The sequence below is a fragment of the Zonotrichia leucophrys genome, chromosome 3 (assembly GCF_028769735.1).
Source record: "Zonotrichia leucophrys gambelii isolate GWCS_2022_RI chromosome 3, RI_Zleu_2.0, whole genome shotgun sequence".
Taxonomy (NCBI): Eukaryota; Metazoa; Chordata; class Aves; order Passeriformes; family Passerellidae; genus Zonotrichia; species Zonotrichia leucophrys.
The window spans coordinates 92,635,388-92,646,046 of NC_088172.1; positions in this window are offsets into that span (position 1 = coordinate 92,635,388).

Genomic DNA, 10,659 nt, shown 5'->3' on the forward strand with positions numbered 1-10,659 from the left:
GGGACCCCTCCTCACCACCCACACCTGCCCTCGGCCCCGAGCAAGGAGCCGGTGCCAGTTCACGTGGGCCGATGGGGGCCGGTGTCCAGCGGGTGAGAAGCAGCAGCGGCCTCGGTGCGGTCCCTGCGAGCTCGGTGGGCTGGAGCCCTGTCTGCGCAGCTGGCACTGTAGTGCATTCACGTCTGCTTGCTGGCAAATGGTGGGGCTGGGCTGGTTCCTTCCTCAGGGCGATGCTGGTGAAGGTGGCCACAGGAGCCCCTGCTTGTCTGCACAGAATCAGAGCCATGGAACAGCCCAGGCTGGAAGGGAGCTGGCAAGATCATTGGTCCCACCTCTGTGGGAGGGAAACTAGATGGGATTATAGAGCACCCTGACAGCTTGGAAACCTCCCTAGGGTGACAGGGACCATACCAGCACATCCCCGTGTTTCAGTCATTGGTTGTTCTCACCATAAAGAAATTTATGTTGTGCCTTGTTTTCTGTATGTGGTCCTTTGTGAGGAGAACCTCCACCCTTTTGTAGCACGCTGGTATATGGAGATTAGCCTCCAGCCTCCAAGCCTTCTGTCCTCCAGGGAGATAAGATGTAACTCCTTCGGTCTTTCCTCACAGGGCAGGTTGTTCTCATCGCCCTGTTTAGTGGTATCAGCAGCCTGGGTGAAGGTGCTTTCAAATCCATCACCCAAATCCTTGTGAAGATGAAGAGTGTAGAGCCCAGTGGCAATCTCAGGGAGACCCCACTAGCAACAGGCTGCCACCCTGAGTTAAAAACATTGGTCACGACCCTCTGAGTGCAGCCTCTTGTCCAATTTTCTACCCATCTTGGCCAATTTTCTACCCAAGCCACCTTGCAAAACACAGTCTGTGTGTTGCCACTTAGTCCAAGAGAAGGAAGGCTTCCTCTTTAGTGGTAGCAGAGTGAGAAAACTTACAGTGTAGTAAGTGGCTTACAGGACTTCCTAGCTGAATTCATTTCTGTGGCTGCCAAAGCCAGAGGGATGTGGAGTGGAGCCCTGCTGGAAGTAGATCAATGGAGAATGGGTATAGGATTGCTTTTTCAGTCGAGCAGCCAAATAAGAGGGAGGGAAATAATTCAGAAGACAGCCAAAGAAAATATTATTTTCTTCTTCCTTTGCTGTGTGTGTGGGGAAAAAGTAAACCCTCCCCACTTGTATCAGATATAACGTTGTTCAATCTGAAATGGTGCTTGTGAGTTTTCTGAGCTAGGAAGGAAAGCTAATGGTGTGCTGTTTACTCATTTTCAGTTATCCTGAACCACAGTAATAAAGGCACTTCTCCAAGAAGTTGGAGGAGGTTCAGTTTCCCATTTCTGCCTGGCATGATCTGAATTTGCATCTCTCAGATAGCTCATCTCATCCTCTCCTCTGCAAGCACACACATCTGATTTAACTCAGCTTGCTGTGTTTCTCACCTTCTTGTTTTTTCTTTGGTCTTTGTTTTTTCGTTTGTATTTTCCTTTCAGTATTTCTTATACTTGTACCTATTTTTATTTTTAACAAAAAAAAACCCAACAAAAAAAACACAAACCCTTGCAACTCTGAGAGCCCACAGGGCTGGAGCTGTGCACACATTTCTTGTGGTTGAAACAGTCAATGAGGAACATGCCATCTGTGAGCACCAAGCTTTCTTTTCTTGGCACTTCTTTCCAAATACACCACTGAAATTTCTGCTGTGGACAAAAATGCTTACGTGCCAGATGACATTTCTAGTAAATTAGTTTTGTGTGATAGGGCCCTGGGATTTTAGCAGACAGTTTCACCATAACAGTGCAAAAAATAACAGCCTGAGAAATCACAGAATGTACCAGAGTCAGAAAATTGCATTGGAGCACTGCAATAATCAGATTTTCTTGAATAATTAAATTTTCTTTCTTGCATGTTTTTAGAACTGCTTTTGTGAAAATGAGGAAATGACCTACAGCTTGACCAAATTCTCATTTACTCAGTGTTCCCTGGAACAGAAAGGTTTCACCTGCTCCTGTGCCAGGCTCCAGTGTCACTGGGCAGCAGATCCTGCTGTGCTGACTTAGTTCAATTATCCTGCTGTGGAGATGTTATGATATTTTAAATATTTAAGTTGAAACATTGAGGTTTCCACTCTCAGCTACTTGGAGCAGACATTCCCTCTGTCTGTGCCTCGAGCACAGGAAAGGAGGGAAGGAATATGGAAATACACCCCAATTATGTAAGTTTGAAACTGAGCAGCAGAATCAGCAGAAGGATTTCACTGTCATGTTGCTTGTCAGACCTGCTTCTTTTGTGTAAAAAGAGAGAGAGAAGAAAGATGCTAAAGCTGCCTGAAATAGATCTTTTCATAAAATTTTTATTACCTGGAGCTGATAAACAGAATCCATGGTTTCAGTCCACCCTCCAATAAGAATAACAATTAGTGTTATTTGCTTACCACTATGCAGTCAAATACAACCACATAATTGCAGAAAGAGGAGAACAATGACATGAAAAAGATTCCCCAAATCTGGTAGAAATTTAGATCACATGATTATGCTCATAGTTTGGAAGAACATGTTGTTACTAGGACATTTTTATCTCCCCTTCCTTTTGTGCCTGTAATTTAAATTACATTATTAGTTCACTGTGGCAGGGAATGTGTCTTTCAATGCTAAAGCATTACACATGCAGAGTTTTTGTTCCTTCTTTGGAATTTAGTCTCAGCAGTTTAAAAAAGCACTGCACAGATCCCCCTCCTGTTGGATGGCAACACTGCCTCACTTGCAGAGGGATGGTGAAAACACCAGCATGCCTGGACAAACTGAATGTGAAAAATGGCAATAATTTGTTTTTAAAATTTTAAAAGTTTAATAGTAATAAAATGGTTGTAGAAACGGTAATACAGTTAGAGTAATAATAATTTGGACAATTTGAATTAGGACGATATGAGACAATAGAAACAAAGAGTTACAGACCGGGACCTTTTTCTGGGCAGCCCAAAAAAGGACCCACGGTAACAGAGGATTAACCCTTAAAAACAACAGCCTGTTGCATATTCATACACCTCATACATGATGCATAAATTCCATTCAAACACAGGATTCTGTCTGGTCAGTGTCAGCTTCTTCCTCTTAATCCTAACAGCACCTTTGAGGTGGGAAGAAGTTCATTTCTTCTGATAATGCAGCAATAAATTCTCTTTCTCTGAAAGATTTAGGCATCCTGTGGCTGCTATCTTGCTGCAAGTCCTTTTTTTAAAAAAAGTATCCTACATAGCATAGTTTCTATTTTAACATTTTTTATAACCTAAAACTCTATTTACCACACTACTTAAGAGAATTAATACAGCATTACTTTCTAACACAACACATAAAATATTCATTTTAATATTTGCGAAAAGCCAATCATAAAATACACATTTTTCACACTGAACTAGAAATTTTTTCTCAGTTTCAATTTTTTTATTATTTTCTTTTCAATTTGTCCATGCTCTTCTCTAGGCTGGACAGCACTTACTGCTCCTTGCCGCTTGCTGCTTGGCATCAGACTCCAAATAACTCTGAGTTTAATTCTCTAAGTAAATTTAGTCTAGTGAGTACTTCTGGAAAAAAAAAATCCTTTGATTGCAACTGAAAAACATGATTTTTAAATGCTCCCATGCCAGGGGAAACCCAGCTTCAATCAGTCCAAGTATACAATCCATAAATTCCCAAAACCAGAACCGAGTGCCAAATAAAATTGCGTTATCTGTGAAATGAGGCCGTACGCGTTCTAAATGGTCCCTAAATAAGTACATGGCTGGAACAGATCTGGCCAAAAGCCGTGTGCACATCGCTGCTCTGCCCCTGCAGCACAGTACGGCAGCTGCTCACCTCGCACGGCAGCGCTGCGCTTTCCCCGAGGCAATGGAAAGTACTCGGAAGGAAACAAGGCAGCTTTCCCCGAGGAGGGAAGAGCTGAGGAGCCGCTGGCTGAGTGGGAGGAAAGCAGAGCCTGAGCTCCTCTTTGCTACCTGGGCTCAGCCTGCTCAGCACACCGAGGGAGGCTGAGGCCCCACCAGAAAATGAACCAGTGGCTGTAAAATGAAAGTCCTTGTCACACCAAGTGAGGCATGAAGGGACAAAATCAGTCTGCTTTTGCAACTTTCATCTTGGCATTTTTCATTATGTATATTTTTTCATTTTGCATGCTCTGTTCTTTTTCTTTGTTATATACAGGGTGTGTGATTAACCTCTGTTAAAAGGATAAAAGGGCAACCTGGCGAGTTATCCTGTGGGATTTTTCAGATGTGAATGCAGCAGAGATACAGCAGCAGATAAGAGCCACTACACTTGTTTGCACTAGTGCAGGCACAGCAGAGATAAAAGTCCCTCTGTCCCAGCTTTACCCAGGTATGGGGCCCCTCGGAGGGGGGTGGTTGGTTTTTTACCTTTATGGTTTCTTTGGTTATGGCATTCCTGCTTGGATGGGCAGTGCAACCACTCAGTCTAGTCAATACTTCCTCTCTCTGGTTCATGCCACTTCTCTCTGCATAAACACTAGACACTCTTTGTTGCTCAAGACACTGCAATAACACTTTCACTTCTCCATCCAGGGATGGCTTTGCTTCTTTGGAGCTGTAGAACAGAATTACTGCAGTTCTGAAATGCCTTCCTTTTGCTGGCAGGTAGGTTGCTGAATTGTCAGCATCAGTTGGACACCTGCAGTGACATGGATGTGCTGCACACGTTGCCTGTGCCCTGTGCAAGGTCAAGGGCTTGGAAAGGAGCCCAAACAGCTTCCTGGCTCAGGAAATGTGGACACAGAGTGAGCAGGACATTGGGGTGATGGAGGGAGAAGAGGACTGACCCACATGGCCTGCAGGGGTACCTGTCAGTGTGATGGTCTCAGGACTGCTCACACAAAATAACCCTGGGGCACCTTGTCTTGCTGAGGAAGCCAAAATCCTTCCTGTGCCATAGACACAAACCATGCCCTTAGCCAGCTGACCTTTGCTTACACCCTGAAGTGTCATCTGTGGGGACACTTGTATCCAGACACGCAGACTGTCCTCCCTGTCTTAAAACAGCTGCTCCATTTTAAAGAGATTTTGGAAACATTTTTTTGTTCCTTAGTGTGGCATCCCCAGAGGAGGAAGGGGAAACAAATCTGTATCTGCATTAGGCAACAGTTCCTAAAAATTATCAGTGCTCAATTAGTGAAGCAGGGGTTGCTTCTCAGAATCACCATTTGGTAAGCATCTGTGAAGAGCTACCAGAAAAGATATTATAGACTAAAATAGTAAATTAATTGATGTCCTTGTCTTTTAATTTTGGTCTTTGATGGTGAAAATTTAACAAGCATAAAGCTCAGTGTCAAAACAAGAGAATTTCTGGGACCCAGATGCTTTCCTATGAGTTTTTCATACTTCTAATCTTGATTTCCTTTGTCTCTTTCCATTGAGGATGAAGCACCAGCACTGGACTACTTTGTTTGCTGTGGTAGGAACACAAACTGGTGATGGATTTTGATCTGACTGGTACACGAGGATGTCTACAGGGAGAGGCTGGGTACAATACAGGGCTTTCCCCACTTTTGTGCTGGATGCACCACCCCAGAGCACAAACTTGTCTTTGCTTGGGTTCCCAGAGTGATTTAATGCACATTACACAGCATGAATCCTTTGTAAGACCAAAGCAGCTCTGCTTACTGATGTCCTTGATGTGCTACATGAGGATTGGTTCTATTGATTGGCACTAAAATGTTGTCTCTGCCTATTTTTGCCTATTCCAAAGAAGGTTCTGCTGACTAAAGCCAAACAAAACATTTTGTACCATTCCACCTAGGTAGCTGCAATAGCCTTAATGTAAATCCCTTGTGATTTCCCTATGGCATTACTTTTGCCACGTTCCTGGACTCCCTGAGCCTGACACTAAGCACAGGGATTTTGACTGTAACAAAAGGGGTGAGTTCACCAAGTATGGCTTCACAAGGAGGAGATAAAAAATAAAATAAAAAATAAAAATAAAAATAAAAATAAAAATAAAAATAAAAATAAAAATAAAAATAAAAATAAATAAAAATAAAAATAAATTCCCACTTGTGCTTTGCCCTAACTGACAGCATCTAAACCTGTGACAATGACGTGGCTGCTGCTGGCAGCCACAGCTGACAGTGCTCTGGTGGGGGTGCAGCATCAGGCTCAGTGGGTTCATGGCAGGTATCTCTGTGCACTCAGCTTTCTCTTGTGCAATTGCAAGGAAATTCACCACCTGAGCTATGCAGGACTACTCATTCAGCTGGCACAACCTCCCTGCCTGAGGAAGTGCTGTTTATGTGAATAAGGGCTGTGGAGCATCTTTGCTGCCCCTTCAGAGCTCCAGTGACCTGGCTAGGAAGTTGCATGTGATGAAGCATGTCCCTAAAGTGCCATTGACACACTTCCTTGGGTGACACTTGAGCTTTTCACACTCCAGGAGCATTCAGGCATTGTCCAGCTGTTGCCACACATTTAGACAGGCTACCTGCCAAAGATAAGTCATTTTAATGATATATGGGGGAGCAAACTCTTGAGATTTTTTTTTCATGTTTTTTCATTTGCTGAAGAGAAGTTGCTGCTGAAAAGAAATCCTTATTATGCCAGCAATAATACTTGTCCAGCACAGTTTCTCCAGTAAAGTTTTTGCAGCCTCTGTGAATTTTTAACGTAGCTACAGCTTTTGCTCTTAATATAACAAAGCTTCCTGAAGTACGTGTTCTAAGTCACTAGCAGCTCATTGCAAATGCCAAATATCAAATAATTAATATGAAAATGTACTCCCAAATTAAAGAAAAATGTAATGGTCCAGAAATACTCTCATTAATCATTCTATAGGCCAGTAGAAATCAAAAGTCATGAATTAGTCCTGTCCTGTTCCTCCCCTAAGCCACAGCTTAAAAATCAGAAGTCATATTTTTGTGGTTAAATCATTCTGAATTATTTTGTTCACTTTGTGGTAACTTGAGTCTGTATCTCATAGTTGGATCATGTTTTCAATTATGATTTGAAGTCCCCACAACAGCTGCAGATTTCCTGTCTAAGGAAAGCCAAGATTCTCCCACACCTGACCCATTGTGGGCAAAGAAATGAATTTTGGCACTTTGCTAAAAGTGCAGGTGTTGGCTGCTGTGAATACAGGTGGTATGTTTCAAAGACAAACAGTAATCTACAGAATCAAGTAATACACTGGACTGATTGTGAAATTTTACCTTCACGTGCTTTTGAGTTACTTTTTTGTTTCCTAAAGCATTTTGCCAGATAAATACTCTCTTTTCCCCCTTTGCATTTCAGATTTTGCATCTTAAATATTTTTTCTACTGCTGTGCTTCAGGAAAAATTTAAGCTTTTGTATGCCACAATCCACCAGGACTAAAGATGAAGCTAAAATTTCTGATACAGAAGCAGAAAACAGCCCAAGAGGTTTATGAAAAGGCCATAGGAAACCCAGCTTTAGTTGCAGCAGTATTATTAAATTCAAGCCTCAAACAGAAGAAACAGGTGGGCATGGCAAAGGGTCCTTTATCCAGCATTACCTGGGGAGGGTGAGGATGCTTGTGTGCTCCCTGCTGCTTGAGCTCTTTTGGTACAGCACTGTGCTTCAGCTGCAGAGCTGTGCAGGCACAAACCTGGGTGTGTGCTGTGCCTAAATTGGGGAGGGGGTGGGGGGCAGATCTGCGCATCTACACGTGGGAAGCAAGTTCTTATCACCTGCAGCCTGCAAGCCAAGCACATCCCCCTCACACATGAAGGCCCAGTTTTGCCCTGTGGTTTCCCCAAACACCCCCCTCCCTGCATCTCTGTGTAGCTGTTGCTCAAACAGGAACTGTTTTGCCTTCACAGCCTTTAGCAGATGATGCTTTAATCTCCCTTTGGCATCTCCCTGCCAGTTGCCAATGCAGCCATGTGCACATCTGAGAGCAAATTTTCTAGGACAGCACTGGGAGGTAAAATGCTTTCCCTATTTGTTTTCCTTCTGCTTTCATCCTAGCTCCTCCTGCTCCCTTCTCTGACCCCTTTTTATACCCTTCCCCACCTTTTGCAGGCCTCTGACTGCAAAAGCAAACTGGTACTTGTTGCTGGTGCTGGGTGCTTATATAGGTCAGCCCCTGTGAGTCAAGAGTCTGAGCTGCAGTCAGCCTGCAGCTGCTCCATGGTGCAGGAGGGTTGGTTATTGGGCTTACCACTTCTTGTGCCACTTGCCCTGCCTCTCTCCTGCTTCCTTGGCAGATCCAGAAGGGCCATGCTGTGCCAGCCCACTTGGCTGCAAGCTGCACAGAAATCCCTGGTTTGTCAGTCCAGGAGCCCAAAGCAACAAAGCCCCAGCATGGGGCTTGTCCTACTGCTGGGAAATGCTTCTGCACAGTGTCCTTTCAAACAGACATCCAGAGCTGCAGTTTAAAATGTCACTCAGAAATGCTCTGTGCCTGCAGATGGAAGGGGGGAGGTGGCATCTGCCAGCTGTTGGGTGGCCCTGAAAGGCTGTTTTTTCCACTGTGAGACCCCCTTGCCCTCTCCAGAGATTCAGGTCCATACAAGAGTTGCCTCACCAGAGAGAAAAACATTGAATGATGCAGAGCTGCCCTCCTTGTCACATTCCTTCTTGGCTTGCTTAAGCATTTTTGAAACTCCTTTGAGCCCCCCACACAGTGTTTTGTAGGGTCCTTAGCACTGAGAATCAGTCTCAGCATGAGCCTCAGTCCCTCTCCTATCAGCTTTCAGTAACAATAAATTGAAAGCAAATCCAAATCTTTGCCCCATCAGGAACCGCAGCTGCAAAGCTGTCCTATTGTTTCTTAGCTACTTTTATTTTTGAGCCTTCAGACCTGTGGCACATCCTCTGCAAAGGTTAAATTCAAAATTTGCTGCACAGGCATAGTGAGGAAGGTCTGTTTCTCAGCATACTTGAAAGTCCCCAGCCCCCTCCAAAACGAAATGGAAGTGTCTCTGGTTGAAGGCAGCCTACACGGCAGCGAGCTGCAGGAGCTCTAAGCTATTATTTTAGTTCCCAAGAAAAGTAATTACTATAGCAACCAACAGATCCGTATGGCTCTTTGGCTGCTGCCGAGACACAAACAACTTGCACACAAAGGCACATCAGAAACATGCTGTGTCAAATGTTCTCGAGTAGCTCTGTGTTTTCCAGAGCTCTGTAAAGTGTGCGTAACAGGCTTCTGAGAAATGACTGCCAGAACGACAGCAAGCAATTGTGCCGTGCCACAATCCCAAAATAACCTAATCAATGGCTCAGTATATTTGCCCCTGAAGAGATGAAGCAAAAAAAAAAAAAAAAAAGCAGAGGCTCCATTTTAAGCCTGTGTGCCGGGAAGTTCCCAGCAGAGCTGAAGATACATTCAACAGACAATAAAATGGTGGGGGAACGTCTCTGCTTTTGTTCTGCCCGCTGATTGCTGATTCCAATTCCCTGCAGGCTTCACGTGCCAGCTCATCCCCTCGAGCTTGTACAGAGAGTGTTGGAAAAAGGGATTTAATTACAGCCTTGTAATGCTGGAGGGTGTAAGAAGCAATGTCTGTGCTCCTTTCTGTGTCTGTGCAGCAACCAGCCCCCACAGATCACATCTCCAGCTGCAGTGCTGGGCACAGCACTGCTGCTCTTACTGAACAAGGAAGTTTCTTGAGCAACAGCAAGCAAGCTGTAACCACTGGCATTGCTTAAGTATTACAGCATTTGGAGTGTCCCTGTCACATTCAAATCAAAATGCCACTGGTGTGATAACAGCTGAAGAGCTCCTGGCCTCTGCCTGCAAAGCTGCACCACTTTGTGGTGCCGAGACAAACACCGTGGGTTCCCCAAAACAAGAGATCTGGTCCAAAAACCCTGGTCCAGGAGAACTGTCCAAAGTCTCCTCACAGGACACACACGCTATCACCTGTCTCGAGGATGGTGAGTGGCATTAACATCCCTCTCCTGTTCCATTGCAGAAAGCAGCTGTGATGAAAATGGAGGTTATGGGTCTGGGTAATTCAGAACAGAGTTGGATCCTATAAGTGAGCACAACACATCAGAAACCTGAAATGCCCTTTAAAATTATTTTCTTAGTCAGTTGAGTCCTCAAGTCTCGCTCTGTGTCCAGAATAAACTGAAAATCACAGCTGGATTTAACATAAAGGTAAAATGAAGGAAGGAAATGTAGTGATGTAATTTATTACAGAAGTGCCTGATGACCAAATAAAAAGAGATCTCATAGAGACAGAGTTTTGGTTGACTGTAGCCCTTTAAGAAAAGTTACTTTATTTTGGATTAAAGAAAATCATGGGGAAAAAAAGGAAAGTATTTCGAAAAATAGATTGAAAAAATAAAGTATTCCTACAAAAATAGCATAAACATGTATAATATCCAATGCTTCACTTCTGTTGTGCAAAGTGGTAGCTGCACTGCAGGCACCTGGAATTTCCGGGCTTCTGATCCCAGGTAATTTTTCTCTGTAATTTTTCTCATAACAACTTCATTTTGTCCTAGGAGTTGACTGTATGTTAAATGGCTCCCTTTAAAAAAACAAAACAAAAAAAAAACCAAACAAAAACCCCCAAAACAAACAACAACAATAACAGATTTCCTTTTCACAGTGTGCCTTTTTACCAGCTTTGTGGTGGGGGAAAGACAGGATCACTCACAGGCTGACTTCCCAGCTTGCCTTTTGTAAAAACAGAAATG